Source organism: Notothenia rossii (assembly GCF_949606895.1).
Source record: "Notothenia rossii genome assembly, chromosome: 1".
NCBI lineage: Eukaryota > Metazoa > Chordata > Actinopteri > Perciformes > Nototheniidae > Notothenia > Notothenia rossii.
Window position 1 is genome coordinate 64,131,125 of NC_136912.1, and position 16,139 is coordinate 64,147,263.

Sequence of the window (16,139 nt, forward strand, 5' to 3'; positions counted from 1 at the left end):
GAAGTAGATGAAAAGTTCCAAGGGGACCAAGTATTAATTTTCCTTTGAATATAATCAATAAATCAAACAATATAAAATATATATATATAAAAAAATACAATTGCCTTACCCTTTTCCTTAACCCTCTGGAGTGTGAAGTGAAGGGTATTTTCTCAATTTTTAGATGTCTCCTTAAATCAACTTTTAAATGTACTTCTTATAACATGGCATGGTGTTACATCTCAAAATGTTCAGTAGTCTCTGGTCTTGCTAGAAATGCAAAGTCACTCACCTTATGAGATACTAAGCTTAGACATCCGATTTTTGAAAAACTTCAAAACTGTTGTCAAACACAGATGTACGCATGTCATCCATTTTTTTTGCTGTTTCAGATTTGGTTCACCAAAGTAGTGAAATATATGAATTACACTATAGGCCTATATAAATGTGTTGTTCATGTCTAAAATGAAAATGTATAAATTATAATTTAGAGTAAAAATATTTCCATCACTCTACTTTCACCACAGAAAAGTTACATCAGGACTGATTCATATTCCATACTAAGGTTCATGTGATGATGTGTACAAATACAAATTGAGCATTAAACATTTTTATTCAACCAACTATTTATGTTAACATAAGAAACTGTAAAATCTCAATATTTACAATATCAGAACTTTCTCAACCAACCATCCATTATAAATGTAAAGACAGGGGGAGCAGTGTAATGGTCTGTCTTCCATGACAGTGGGTCTGGCTGCTGTGTAGGTGGGGGTGATGGTGCATGGGCTGCTGGTGGCTGTGTCGGAGGGAGGTAGGTGTGATTGTCCCAGGTTGATGCTGGCGGCTGTGTGGGAGGTACGTCTGCTAGGAGAGACTTCTTTGCTGGCTTGGTTGATCGTGATGGCTGTGGTGGAGGCCTTTGTACCGAGGTGTATCTTAATCTTGTGGCAGGCACAGATGGAGGTGGAGGCCGCTGTAGTGATGCTGGTCCTTGGTGGTGATGGCTCTGTTGAAGGCCCTTGAGCCACGGTAGATCTTGACCTGGGTGCAGGGCAGGCACAGATGGAGGTTCTTGCTGCTAGGCCCAGGCAGCTGTGAAATCGGAAAGAAATATAGGACAATAATTACTACTAAGTTCATTAAAATATAAAGTTCAAGTGGAATGTTTCTCAAGCACAAATAACAATGCACAACTCAACCGTTTCTTGGAATCGAAACTAAAATGGTGAAACAAAAACCTACCGCACCCACAACATTTTCTTTTACATGTGCAATGTCCGATGTCAAGACGCCATTGTGCTAATACAGCACTAGGCCATGTTTTGGCCCAGAGGAGGAAACCATTGTTTTGTTTGTCGTTACTCTGAGCTTTGAAGTCTGCCATACAGACTTTGCACTTTGGCAGACATCTTGTGTTGGTCAAGCTGCATGATTATTTTCTGAAGTACTTCAAAAGTGAAATGAAGGGGGTTTTGGATATGCTATGTTGAGTGCATATAGCAAACCCAGAAGGAGGGCACAAGCTGAGGCAACTGAAGGCAGTTAATTCAGCACCTCCACGCCCTTGATGATGATGCCGATGTCTGCTGGTGGCTCCTGCAGTCCTTCCTCCTCCTACCGTATCACAAACACACCCATTGTTAGCTCCTCCATCTCCTTCGGAAGATCATCTGTTCTGGAGTCCTAGAGTAGGAGTAAATGACAACAAACATCACTGGCATCACTTTTCACTAATATGCACTTAATATGGGACAATAATATCACTGGCCGGAGTCCTACTCTGTGATTACTCACTGATTATTCTGACGACTCACATGATCAGAACCTAATATTTTATTCATTCATCTCATCTGATCCATCTGTATTATTGCGATTATGTTGAGAAGGATTAATATTAATATCATTCAATTGTTGTCAAATTGTGGACGTGCTGTGTGGCTGTCTGTGGGGGTGGGTTGTCGTGCATTGTTCTGTGTTTTGTGTTAAAATGTGTAAAATTCAACAAAGAGTATTTAAAAAAAAAAAAAAAACATGCTAGGACTACTTTTTACATATACATGTTGTGTTTCGCGGTATACTTGGGAAAATTACTAAAAACCCAAATTCCGATGCTAAGCTTTAGTTATTCCTGATGAGCAGGTGGCATGGTCCATCAGTGTATGAATGGGTGAATTTGAACGTGGTGTTAAAGTGCTATGAGGAGTTGGAAAACCATAAAGGTGCTTTAAACTTACATGATGTCAAATGTCCAAGATTATGAATATAATCAAACCCGACAGGTGTTATTTGAGTAGAGAAATGTCCCTTTTACAGCATTAATATCAATCTAATATGTATTAGCACGTGTGCCTTTGACAAGCTGTGCTGACATGCAAACTAGATATTCCTTGATCAGCTCATCTGGATCTTCTCCCAGGAAGATAATGAGGGCTCTCAGGACACACTCCCTCCGAAGATGAATGTCTTCAGTCTGGGACAACATTATTTTGGTTAATTTTATTTTTCAAAATGTCTATTGACAGATTTCCTTACTCTTACAGCTAAAATCCTTCATTTTATTTAGAAACAAATGGACAGTCCTAGTTACAGAGTTTCATAAAACAAGGGTTGCCCTCCCAATGCATCTATAAAAGGATACACAAAATGTATCCCTTTTAGCTGGCAAGGACTCATTTGACAATGCAGATTTACCTGGTCAAAAATGTCCATGATGTCAGCATTCTTTTGACGTTTTGATCCTCCTTTGGCACGGATGACTGTGATTAGCTGACTTGAGTGAATGTCCAACTGGGTTATAAACTTCTCCTCAAGAGGAATGGTCATTATCCTCTGGAACTCTGCATTGATCTATGAAAGAATAATACAAAAATGACTGAGTAAATTCATAAAAATTCAATTGAACTCAGTCTGTATGCAATTAACATTTGAAAAAAGAACCTTTGAAGCAAGTGTAAACTTCTTCCGACCCCTTTTCGGACGTGTAATTAGCTAAAGCTTTGTTGTTTATTGATACCAGACAATGACACTACAGATTATTCAATTATTAATTAAATGTTTCGTTATTGCATTCATTTGTATAGTACTGTATCACCTTTTGTTTCATTTGTATTTTCTTTGGTTCTACACGCTCGAGGAAAAAAAACTAAACTAAGCATGCCTACACACTGGCAAAAAGTATAACAAATTAAAAATGTAAATTCTGTCAGTAAACACTGTTAAACATAATCTTTACCACACCATATTATGATGAATGGATAAAAGCTTACTAAAAAATGGATACACACTAGATTATTACCTCTTTTTGTTGGAACAGTGCCGGCCACCTGTCTTTGAAGTCCTTGATTCATGGCTCTTGGTTTACCACCTCCTGTCGTCTGTAGGCGAACGTGTGAGCTATTTTGTCTGCGATGACCCTATTATTGTTCCTTATCCTGATGTCTGTCAGAAGTTCTATTCTTTCTTTTTCCAGGCTTTCCAGATTGGCACCAGTGGGGAAGGATGGATAAAAGTTAGACTCAGCTCGCTTTGGCCTCTTAAATTTTTTAGCAGGGAAAGCATCTGTAGCAGCTTTAGGTTTCAGGGAATTTACCACCAGCTCTGGGCACCCCTGCAATTTGAGCTGAGTCCTGTAGTTTCCCCATCTTATATTTCAGGCGCTGTTTCCATCCATTGCAGCCATTGAATGAGCCAGGTTCTTTCAAACAAGGATGCTTTTTGATAAGAGCCTCTGCTACTGTGCAGAAATGTGAATCATCTGGATAGGCCTTGTATCCAGAAATTGTTTCTGCAAGTCTATTCAGAATATCAGACTTGCTTCGGGAGTTGACAGTCAACATTTTGTGGCTTCCATTAAACTCAGAATTCCCTTTCACTAGCTGCAGCTCCGTGTCATATGAAAATTGAGGAATCGGAAAGTCCGCTGGCCACTGTTTGGCTCGAGAGGACACAGATTCGGGGAATGAGAGGATTATTGTGTCATCTGATGCCAAAGAAACATTGCCATCACACTCAAGTGAAGACGATGATGTGGTATCAGTGGCAATGTTCAAAAGGTGTATTTGTTTGCTGGTGGATAACTTTGATTGTTCCCAAATCCTGAAATTGAGTGGTGGAATTCAGATTGAAGAAGTCGTTGCCAAAGTCTTGGTCCATGTACTGCAGTCTGACGTCGCCCTTTAACCCAAAGAAAGTCTTTAACTTGATGAGAAGGTCATCCAATGATTCCGGTATGCCATTTGGAAGTGACAGTTTTTCAATGTTGTTCTCCCCCAAAATCACTTTCAGTCTTGCAGGCGTCGAATCAGCCATGGCAGTCTGAGAAGGCAACACAAGCGCAATACGTTTTAAGAAAGGCACATTAAACATAATTCCTCATTATTAACACTGTTAATGTATCATCTTATAGATGTGTTATCAGTTTTCAGTAAAAGGACTACAACTTCGTGTTAATCCCTTTTCCACTGGCGGCATTTGCTGACTGGACTCCATCAGCACATATTTAAAAAAAGACATAATGCCCACCCTTACCCTCAATGTTAGGTTCCTTTTAAATAAATGAAATCTGCAGTTGACAACTTGTATGTGCAAAAAATTTGAATGTTATCATTTGCAATCTCCAAAGGGTTGATAGTTAGTCTTGCACCAATAACAAATATGTATAGGAAGTCATAAAAAAACAAATATATTGTTGTTCTGCAGGTGAAGCATTAAAACTCTGACCACTCAAAAAAAGCCCACACACTGTTTGAGTGTTCTCACAAATTATTTTCTGATATTTACCTATTGTAATTATTTGTTGGTGAAATGATAAATAAAACCTTTGAAAACAAAAAAAAACACTGGTATGAAATAAATCTGTTTTGAGAACACAATAGTTATGAATTATTTCTTTTTCCACCTAATGAAACATCACTTTTCGATTCCTCACAATTTAAACATGGACATATCTTTTCAATGTGACAAGACGCATCCCTCGGATTCTGAAGTCTGCCAGTGGGTAATCATCTTGTGGCTCAAGAAGTTCCACTTCCTTGCCTGGTGACGTTTTGAGATCATAAGCTCTATAATGTTCAATGTACCATCCACTGATCTTTTTCACAATGAAGATCAACTTGTCCTGCAGTATCACCATTTGGAGGATTTCACAAAACTCTGGGAGTCCCCATAGATCAAGATCATCCCACACTTTACTGGGAGTATCTTTGTAGGTAAAAAATAATTTGTATATTAGCTTTGGCTGAACTCTAAATTGAATAACTCCACAGAAGACAAAACAGTGGATTTTGTCCTATAATCATCTCCTGCACTTTGCGTTTACGTTGAAATTACTTTCAGAACACACAGCAACATTAAAGTACTCTCTATATCACTCACAGTAGTGTAGCTTCACGTACCTTAGGTAGTAGTCCAATACGATGTGTCAAAGCCTGAAGAAACCACCACCGGTCAGGCATGAGAAATCATGAGAAGAAAAAGAAATACATTTATATACTGACTGTATTAGGGGGGACATTTCTATTCGTTGTTAAGCTTTCACAGTCACGTATTATCACCCCAAATGTAGTTGTAGTGTAATTTGCAACAGCTTCTTAAGTTATTAGCACATTAGCACAGCAACACAGAGCTGGATAACGCTTTAACCACCGAGCTACTATAAATGTGAGGCTTTATCAACGCCGCATCAATCACTTCCAGCAAACAAGAAGGGAGTCCCGCCATCGAGGCGACCGGCACAACAAATTATTACTACATCTCCCACACAGCGAGGTTAAGTTCTATGTTCGTCAGCCGTATGCATCACCGGGCTTTCACCAGCGCAACATGCCCCCTCACTGCTCGGTGATGCCGTATCGTCTTTATAATTACACTCGACGCAGCGGCGGTGACACTACATTAAACCGTTCACACACACACGCCGAAATAGTACCAAAAAAAAGTGTGCAGTTTGGTGACAAGCTATGTACTAATAATGATAGTACTAGCCTTAACATGACCCAGTTTGCGCATTAGTTTGCGCTAATTTGGTAATAAGCAGCTACGCCAGTACACAATAGGAATAACTTTAACACATTTCAGTGACAATATTAAACCAAGAGAGTAGGCTTCTACCCGCAAGCAACCAACTATCGTCATGTTTGAGCTAAATCTAGCGGTTTAGCTAACAGTGGAGCCAGTGCATCATAGCTTGGTTTGGTTTGGTTAAACAATTTAGGTGGAACATGTTATATCTGACATTGTACATTATTTTTATATAAGAAATATAACTTGTCTGAATCACACTTAACGTATGTCGAAGTCACGTCTCAAAAGAAAAAGGCGGCACATGTGACGGTGGAAAGATCTGGCAAAGACGTTGACGTTGACGTCATGACGTCACACGCACGTTAGATGAGAGAAACTTGATTGATTTGCTTTCACTGATAACAAAATAGCAAGTCAAATCAACGAACAAAAAAATCACATGAATACAACCCACAAAAGTACATTGGAAGCTCTAAAGCATAAATCTGAATCAGATGTATTAAATGTATTAAGTTACTTCAACTACTATCAAGTACACTTTTTAGAGTGTACCACAAAATGGTTCTGAGACTTATTCAGAAATGTCAAAGGTTCATCACAAACACTGCAGCATTTTCTGCTTCTACCGTATTTCATTGCATGCTTCAGAATAGATATATATATATAGTGCTTGTGAAGGAAGAAGGGACACATATATAAATATATATATATATATATATATATATGAAAACAAGAGGGACATAATATCACAAAACAATTAATGATGATGATTATTTCAGCCATATGTATAATAATGTTAATATCTATGAGATTTAAAGTAATAATAATAATTCCCTGCAAAAGCACCAATTACAATACAATAATGGCAAAAATAGCAATTCGATATATAGTACAAATCAATCATTGTCATGTGAAGCAAGGAGTGGTTGGACCCAAATGCGGAGACAGCAGAAAACTTCACAAAAATGTATATTTAACAGGCAGAACAGGAACTCAAGTAACAACAATCAACACGGAAAAAAACAGATCTTCATGACATAGACAAACAAGGAACCGACAAGAACAGGACAGAAAACCAGGACTTATATACTAACAGGGTGACGAGGGGATGAAGTGCAAGTGGACACACAACACAGTGTGTAGCTGTGATGGAGATATTTTCAGTTTAGCTGAATGCCATGGCACACATGTATGACATACATCCCAGGTCTTAGAACACCGAATGTATAACTTTAACCTGAAAACGTGATCAATTCCCAATTATGCATTTTCACGAGAATTTTACATTATCCGTTGCTAGGTTTTAGATTATCAGTAGGTAAAAGTGGTATCAAAATTAGTCAGTCGGAATATTTTATTACATTATGGCCAGGTACTCACAAGAACATATCCTAGATGTCTGAGATCATCCAGAGATTACATTATAAACTTAATTTTAGCCTCTTCACCTCATTGGAGTCAAGAATTACTGTCAAGCTCACCAAGAAACAGCATCGCGTATGAAGACTGAATGAAAATGGATAGATACATGTTGAAAAGCATTGTAATTAGTAAAAGAAACAAGAGCATTTTTTAAACTTCATGCAGATATTAATAGCATTTCAAGCTGTGCATGTTCTCAGGCAGCAATGCATAGTGCATTCATCTATAGCTTTTTTATGTTGCTTTCCTACAGTATGTGCTTATGTACCGTGGCACTAATGAACAATGTTAAACTCAGGGATATGTTTTGTAATATATCAATGTCAACACATTATGTTTTCTTTAAAAAAACATTTTGTGGCTATTATTGAATTCCCCCCATGAGGTCTGGACTGTTATTTGTCGAAAACACATCCCAATGGATGACTATATAAAGCCCAGTCACCGTGGCAAAGTGCAGGCCACAAGCGGGCTAGTAACTGTCACAACATCAATGAGAGAGACCATTGTTTAAACTAAGTAATTTATTTAAGGAAAATTAACTTGAATACTGCAACATAAAAACATAGGTACACACATATATACTCTGCACACTAGAAAAATGTGCAAAGTAGTAGTTTTAAAAAAGGCAATTTGTATGAGTTCAAAGGACAAAGAACAGCCTGCAGGGGAGCAGCTGTGAAATATGTGTCATGTCCGTGACAAAATGAGACAACATTCAATGTTGCCATGAATGACAGTATATTTTGGATGACGTCCAGTCCAAGATCTCCTCTACGACCAGCAAGAGGATCAAACTGTGCGGTGAGTTGCTCCATGTCCTCATCGCTTAGCAGGTGCTGGTTTCGAGGTACGGTGACCCTCTCTGGCCAGTCCAATGCAACATCCCCTGCATCAGCTCCACCCTCTCTATCTGGCTCCTCCTGAGCATCTCCTTGTCCTCCACCAAAGAGGCTCTGCATGGCAGAAGTGGTCTGGCCCTGCCGTTCCAGGCAACCTTGGACAAAAAGTTGTATGGGACTCTGGTGTCTTTCGGTCCTCAACCCATGATTGTTCCACTGGTCCAAAAAACCCTGTAGGTCATGGTTTATGCGTGGGAGATAGACATAATGCAGGGCCCACATGTGCATTTCATTGTCTACGTCTATTGTGCCTTCACTTGTTGAAGAGGTCATAATAGACGTTGCTCACACCTCGCCACAGGTCACCCCAGAGCCGTTCTATTCTCTGGTTGTGAGTGCTTCTTCCACTGAGAGCACTGCCTCTGTGAGAGCCTCTGAAGATGTTCATCATTAGGCAGACAGCGTTGTTTTCGCCCCCATGGTCGGTTCTGACCCTCGAGGGCACACCATACTTGGCCACCGCGTCCATGAAGCTCATCATCACGGTAGTGCTCCTGTTGTTGTCTGAGGCCCGGAGGAAGACGACCAGGCGGCTATACCCATCAATACCCCCATGAATGACAATCACACTTATTAATTTATTAATGTGTTTAATAAATTCTGGCTAGGACAACCACACAAACGGCAGCAACTTTCCCTCTGCTTCATTCTTTTCTCCTGTTCAACAGGCTTATTATCTGACCAGCTCTGATTCACTTACAAATTATATCCGTTTTCTTCAGAATCAGAATCTGTGTATTCACACTTCCTTTCTAAAACGGAACAAAGAACACAGTGCCCCTTTCACACCAACGCGGTTCCCGTTCTAGCTCCGTGCTAGTGCTCTTTTGGGTCGGAACCGGTTCTTCTTTTCAGCCCCCAGTACCATCCCCTGAAGACAAGGCATGTGTCATACTAGAAATGTGCAGCCCAATGAAAGAAGGAAGCATAAAGCTTGTCAATTTCTATAACCCGTGTAAAAATCTTCACATTGAAACTTGACAGACAATAGCAGGGACGCCTCACAGAAGGGAAGTATGGTGTGGTGACTTTAATGCTCACAACAGCCTATGGGGAAGCAGTCAAACAGACAGTAATGGGGATGTTGTAGAAGAAAGAGGAAAGATCATTGTTTTTGCCTTAATGATGGACAAAAAACAAGAATAGACGTGAATAGGGGGACACAATCATGCTTGGACCTCACACTTGTGACGGATAGTTTAGCTAAATCGTGTGAATGGTATGTAAAAAGTGACTGTACCATAGGAAGTGATCGTTACCCAGTTTTCACTATCATCAACACAAATAAGAAGTGAGTATATTTTCCAGGTGGTGCTTTGGTAAAGCAGACTGGGAGAAATGTAGACTTTGCCGTAAGGAGTCAGCACAATTGTTAGCATTAGAAGGAAGTATAGAGGAGTGCTCAAATCAAATCACAATGCACATTAAAGAAGCAGCAAATAAAACTATACCAAAAAGAACAACAGAGGGTAGGAGGAAAGTGGTGCAGTGGTGGAATGAGGAATGTTTGCAGTTCAAAAAGTCACCACTAGGAGTGCTAATGGTATTTTTATCTTGAAGTTCGCTGTTCTTAGCCTCACTTCCGGTTTAGCGTTAGAGAAACGGCATGGGCCGAGAGAAGAAGAAGAAGAAGAAGAAGAAGAAGAAGACAACGACGACGACGACGACGAAGAAGAAGAAGAAGACAACGACGACAACGACGACGAAGAAGAAGAAGACGACGACGACAGACACATGGCAGCAACTTTCCCTCTGCTTCATTACTTTCTCCTGTTCAACAGGTTAGTAGTGTGTACTGTGTACACAGATTATGTCATATTTCGATCTAAGAAGTGTCTTTGAAACTGTTTTATGTGTAGTTTAATGTCATTCTGTGAGCTACGCCACTAGCGTGTGGCTAATGGCGTCCGCTAATGTAGGGCTCAAACCACTATGTGTATGAGTCCCTTGCACTAGTCTGGCTTACATTTTAAGTTTATTCTGTTTGTATAAATATGTGAAATGCTGGTCTGAGGTCATAATTGTTCATATTATTTAAATGCTAAAGCGCGAATGCTATGCTAATATTGTGCCTGTACAACAGCCATGTTAAAGTGAGTACAGTCGGGTTGTGTGTGTTATCTGTTATCACTGTATTATACTGTAAATGAAAAAGGCTTTAATCCTTCATGAAAGTCATAATATGGCATGTGGATTTATGTCCATTTTTTATTAGAAAACGAAATATGTCAGACATACAGTTATTTTGATTGGCTAAATGTATGTAGAATGTACATTCTCAGTTAGCTTCAGGCCTCACTGAGGAGAAGTATTGAGGTAGAAAGCTGGTGAAGCCATTTCCTGCTGTCATTATATTCTGTTTGCACAGATAATAAACCTGGTTGGCAAGAAGGAAGTCATATTAATTCGACCACACAACACAAAGCAGAGATACATGTGGCATCAAACCAGAGAATGATTAGATAAATAGAGAAAACGGATATAATTTGTAAGTGAATTTATTAATGTGTTTAATAAATCCTGGCTAGGACAACCACACAAACGACAGCAACTTTTCCTCTGCTTCATTCTTTTATCCTGATCAACAGGCTTATTATCTGATTACCAGCCCTGCACAGCAGACTTGTAACACTAGCAGCAGTGGAGATGGAGCATCAGAACCTGGAGAATACAGCAACCACAACAAGGATCCATTTGAAGATAGGTCAATGTAAATATTACAGTAATAGTGTACTTTCATTGTGTGGGTGTAACATAGTTAAATAGGTTGTAAGAGAGAGAGACTCCTGTCCCACCTCCCCATTTTATTTTGAGTTGTGCATTGTTATTTGTGCTTGAGAAACTTTCCACTTGAACTTTATTTTAATTAACTTAGTAGTAATTATTGTCCTATATTTCTTTCCGATTTCACAGCTGCCTGGGCAGCAAGAACCTCCATCTGTGCCTGCCCCCAGGTCAAGATCTACCGTGGCTCAAGGGCCTTCACCACAGCCATCACGATCAACCCAGCCAGCAAAGAAGTCTCGCCTAGCACACCCCTCCCTCCGACACAGCCACCAGCAGCCCATGCACCATCACCCGCACCTACACAGCAGCCAGAGCCACTGTCTCGGAAGACAGACAAACACCATGACACTGCTCCCCCTGTCTTTACATTTATAATGAATAGTTGGTTGAGAAAGTTTTGATATTGTCAGGGTTCGTACGGTCATTAAAAACCTGGAAAAGTCATGGAATGCAATATTTTTCCCAAAGTTTAGGAAAAGTCATGGAAACATAACTAAAGTTGCATCAAATATAATTTATGTTATCTAATCGCCAAAATAGTAATACTATAATGATAATAAATACTGTATCGTATAATGAAACGTACAATTGAGTATTTCACTGGTGAGGGATGTTTACAATCACGCCCTCTAGTCTACAGGAGCTACTATTTCATATAAAGCTGCCAAGATGCCAGGGAAGTGCAGTTTCAACAATGTATGGCTTCTAAAGGATAAATACCAATTGTGGTTATCAAAAGACATTGACCCAAGATGTGCTAAATGCAAACTGTTGTAAAATATTCAATATTTCGAATATGGGCAAGGCATGCTAGCCACATGAAAGAGTCTTTTTTTATGGTCATGGAAAATGAGGTAAAGGTCATGGAACATCATTGGTGAAAAAGTGTATGAACCCTGTATTGTAAATATTGAGATTTTACAGTTTCTTATGTTAACATAAATAGTTGGTTGTAATGCTCAATTTGTATTTGTACACATCACATGAACCTCAATATGGAATATGAAGTCATGAATCAGTCCTGATGTAACTTTTCTGTGGTGAAAGTAGAGTATTTTACTCGAAATTCAAATGTACACATTTTCATGAATAACACATTTATATAGGGTAATTCATATATTTCATTACTTTTGTGAACCAAAAACGTTGGTACACCAAAAAAAATTGATGACATGAGTACTTTTTATAAGTTTTCCAAAAATCGGATTTTTAAGCTAAGTATCTCATAACACAGTGCTCTAAGGTGAGTGACTTGGCATTTCTAGCAAGACCAGAGACTGAACATTTTGATATGTAACACCATGCCATGTTATAAGAAGTACATTTAAAAAGGTGATTTAAGGAGACATCTAAAAATTGAGAAAATACCCTTAACTTCACACTCCAGAGGGATCTGGTCGTACAATCTGGGATAATGTACAATTCACAGCCTCACAATGTCAGGAACTTTTCCTCTACAGATTACTTTGGTCTGGCTTTACTCTTCACTGATTCGTTACAGAAACTTTGAACTCATTGGCTATGGAAATCAGAAGGAGGGGCTCATTATCATATGAAAAACCGCGCGAAAATACGCCCGTATGTTCGTCCGTAGTTTCGCACCAACTTACGGGGAAACTACGGACCAACTTACGGGCGTATTATGGCACTTTTGGCTTTCGATATATACGGCCCGCGAGACCATTTGGTACTGCCCTCGAGGTAATTTATAAACACACGCAAAAAAGAAAAAAATTCAAGAAATCTAGACCGCAAAATAATTAAACAAGCTTGTTTTTCCTGGCCAAGTTCAGGGTCCTTGAACACAACACGAGCCTAACGTGTCATCACGTGGTATATGTCTCGTCTGACAGGAGTGTAGTTCTAACGGAGAGCACCAGAACGCGGCTCCGGGCCGGGACTTCACAAATTGCAGTACCCATAAGGAGCCGTACACATGCCGCAGTTTTTACGTGGCTGTTTCTTTAGTTGTAAGCCCAGTGGCAATCTGTTCATCTGTCATACTGATCATACAGAAAATAACTTTGTTGTTATTAGCATCTGGTTAGCTAGCTATCCTAACGAATATAAGAAGCTTTTTCTCCAACCATTGAGGTAAAGGCAGTGGCACATCTTTATATGATCATTATAGTTATAGAAAAATAAGAGAATAAAGTAAACAGGTATACAATACTAATATGACAGTAAAAAAAAGTTGTTATTAATAAAACAAGAATACAGGGAAAAGGGGAGTGATTTGTAAAATATCCATAAAGAAAAAAATCTGCTTACATTTCTGTTTCATATTGGTGTTGAGAGATGTATCCATAGATCTCTTCATGTTGCTCTCAAAGTGCAACAGATTGATGCTTTTAACTTCAACATTTAAAAAAAATCTTCCTGGTGATGCATGATTCTTTGCACAGCATGAAAGAAAGGCTAAATGAATGGGCTTTGATTTGAGTTTTTTAAGCAGACGTTGAGTTCAATCATTTGTACGGCCCTCGAAGGATGTTGTAAAAATTGAAATGGCCCTTGAAAGGAAAAAGGTTCCCCACCCCTGGTTTAGATAGTTAACTTTAGTCTAGTTTTTTCAGTGTGTCTCAAACGGTTTGTTTTAAAAGGAGTGATTTGTAAAATATCTATAAAGAAATAGAAAATCTGTTTACAGTTCGGTTTCATATGGGTGTTGAGAGATGTATCCATAGATCTCTTCGTTTGCTCTCAAAGTGCACCAGATTGATGCTTTTAACTTCAATATTTAAAAATAAATCTTCCCGGGGGAGTGTTGGGTTCAGAATTCCAGAAAAGACAGACAACTTCTAAGTTTAACTATTTATTGTAAAGAGAGCAAAATATATATTTTACTTGGCCAAGGACTCATCACGTCTTTGGGAATCAAAGGCAGCAAAGCTGTAATCTGTAACCACCAAATCCGTCAAGAGCCTCGAACCTCGTGTGACAATACATTTTATTACACAGGGCGTTGCCCGTACATTTATGATTGGTCAAGACTAGCTGAAGAGATACCATGGTTTAGACTTGGTTCTCTTTGGTTGGTGCGCAGACTCAGATAGAGTCTCTTGGCAACACGATCCTCCAATCAGCATTCGGCCGGTCTGTGGAAGTCCCTCCCTACTCTGGCACCATCATACGTAATTTGTTTTCTCTAACGTTTCTTCAGATATAGTGGGAAACCATAATGTTGCTTCCTAGCTTTGCGGGGGAGCGCGGCTCCCATACAAAGTGAAGGCCGGTGCGATGTGCTGTTCAGACTACCTCTTTGTGTTCTCTCAGTCTCTGCACTCGACCTTGCTACTTTCAATATTGCAAGCTAAACTTTCTTCTGACTATTCCCCTCGTTGGTATCTAACCCATCAGAACCTGGGATTAGTGATTGTGTCTATTTATTCTATAGTCATAGCAATCTCATGAGCACAATAAGCATATAATGTAATAATAAGAATCAGTCTTGTAATGTTATATAAAAATAGACTCCACAGGAGCATGCCCCCGGACCGCACTAGAGGAGGTGAGGACCCTCCTAGAGGAGGTGAGGTCCACTCCCCACTTGTAAAAATAGCAATTTAACCCTGCTTACACCTATATGCCGTGAGCTGATTATCGAGCCTTCATTGTAACAATCGTTGTGTGTGCGTGTGGGGAGTGTTGCAGTAGAAAATTCAACTGTAGCGCTGGTGCATTAATGGGAAACCCTTAATGTTTGAGCACCCTCTATGAAACGTTAAGCTACCCCACAGCACCCCCTAGAGAAAATCTCTGGCGCCGCTACTGGGTGAAACTGGTAGGGTTTCGCCTGTTTGTGGATTTTATATCCAGTTTACTTTGTTTTAACATTACTATTGCTTTGTATGTCGGGGGCGGGAGATTCATGTGATTTGTTGTTGGTCACGTTGCTCGCAAAAAATCCCCAAGCTTCAGATACGCCAAGCGTCAACGCACGCCGCTGTGTGGACGGTAGTAGTCATATTTCGTGAACCCTTTGAAGAGTACTGTCACACCGGTGTGATCATTCTATAATACACCATAACCCCGGGGGAGAGATGTTAACGCTGACGCTACATTAGCACCGGCGATCTGTTCTACTTCATGCTATCTGCACAAATTGTTGACATTAAACATTAAAAAGCTCAGGCAGGCAGCTTTGCATGACATTCTTCTGGACGTGTTTCATTTTGGTGATAGTGAGGGTAAGGTGACCAGATTTTCAAAATGAAAACCGGGGACATTTTGAGTTTTGCGGTCAATATATCATTAACATATCCAATTTTCTTCACTGTTAAAGAAAAAAGGGGGACAATTCTGGTTCAATGTAATTCGAACATTTGAACGACGATAGCTCATATATGAGATTTCAAAAGTATTTTATTTTGAAATTCTACATCAGATTGTCCAGATTCTCTCTGAGTGATTAGATTGGGTGTCCTGCTATCACCCTGAAGTGAAATAAGTATTTGATTGACTTTCGAATGACTCTTTCATTATGGACGGTTTCCATTAAATATTATTTATATTTTAAACAACATACATTTTAAATAGTCACCCAGTGGAAATGTCAGATATGTCTTCATAACTAGGCCTACTTACATTTTACATTCACTCAGTTATAATGTGGTAGTTATACGTAGTTTGTTTTAAATTATTATTGATCACATTATATAGGACATATTTCTTAATTTAAGCTCCAGTATATATGAATATGTTTGGTGTGTTTTTTAGGTATATTTGTTATTGACTGAGTAAACGCTTTTATTTTGAAGGCAGTTTTTACAGGCCTCTACCGTAATGCATAGGATAATCGCGCACCGCAATACAACGTGGGGGCTGGCTTGACTGTGTTTTCCGAAGTGGGGTCTCGCTTGACCAGTCTGTTTACCCAGTGTTTCCTGACATGAAACGTTTTATTTCACCCTGCTTTGTGTTTTTGACGTATATTTAAAAAACCGGGGACATTTCCGGGGACAGTTTCAACCGGGGACAGGCCAATACAAACGGGGACTGTCCCCGGAAAACGGGGACGTCTGG

The 16,139-nt window shown here is 39.4% G+C and overlaps 2 long non-coding RNA genes across 3 annotated transcripts; one reads left to right on the plus strand and one right to left on the minus strand.

Annotated features, from left to right (window-relative positions):
- Window positions 1-665: 665 nt before the first annotated feature.
- On the minus strand, window positions 666-5,461 carry LOC307024778. Of its 2 annotated transcripts, none has more exons than XR_013803990.1 (4): window positions 5,376-5,461; window positions 3,278-4,296; window positions 2,674-2,829; window positions 666-1,665 (listed from the first exon to the last, which is right to left on the minus strand). It is a non-coding gene; the product is annotated as an uncharacterized lncRNA (long non-coding RNA). The 2 variants fall into 2 exon arrangements; XR_013803991.1 differs by having other exon boundaries at window positions 5,356-5,457.
- A 4,346-nt stretch (window positions 5,462-9,807) lies between these two features.
- LOC307020293 lies at window positions 9,808-12,077 on the plus strand. The gene is made up of 3 exons (XR_013802834.1): window positions 9,808-10,108; window positions 10,916-11,037; window positions 11,241-12,077. It is a non-coding gene; the product is annotated as an uncharacterized lncRNA (long non-coding RNA).
- The last annotated feature ends 4,062 nt before the right edge of the window (window positions 12,078-16,139 follow it).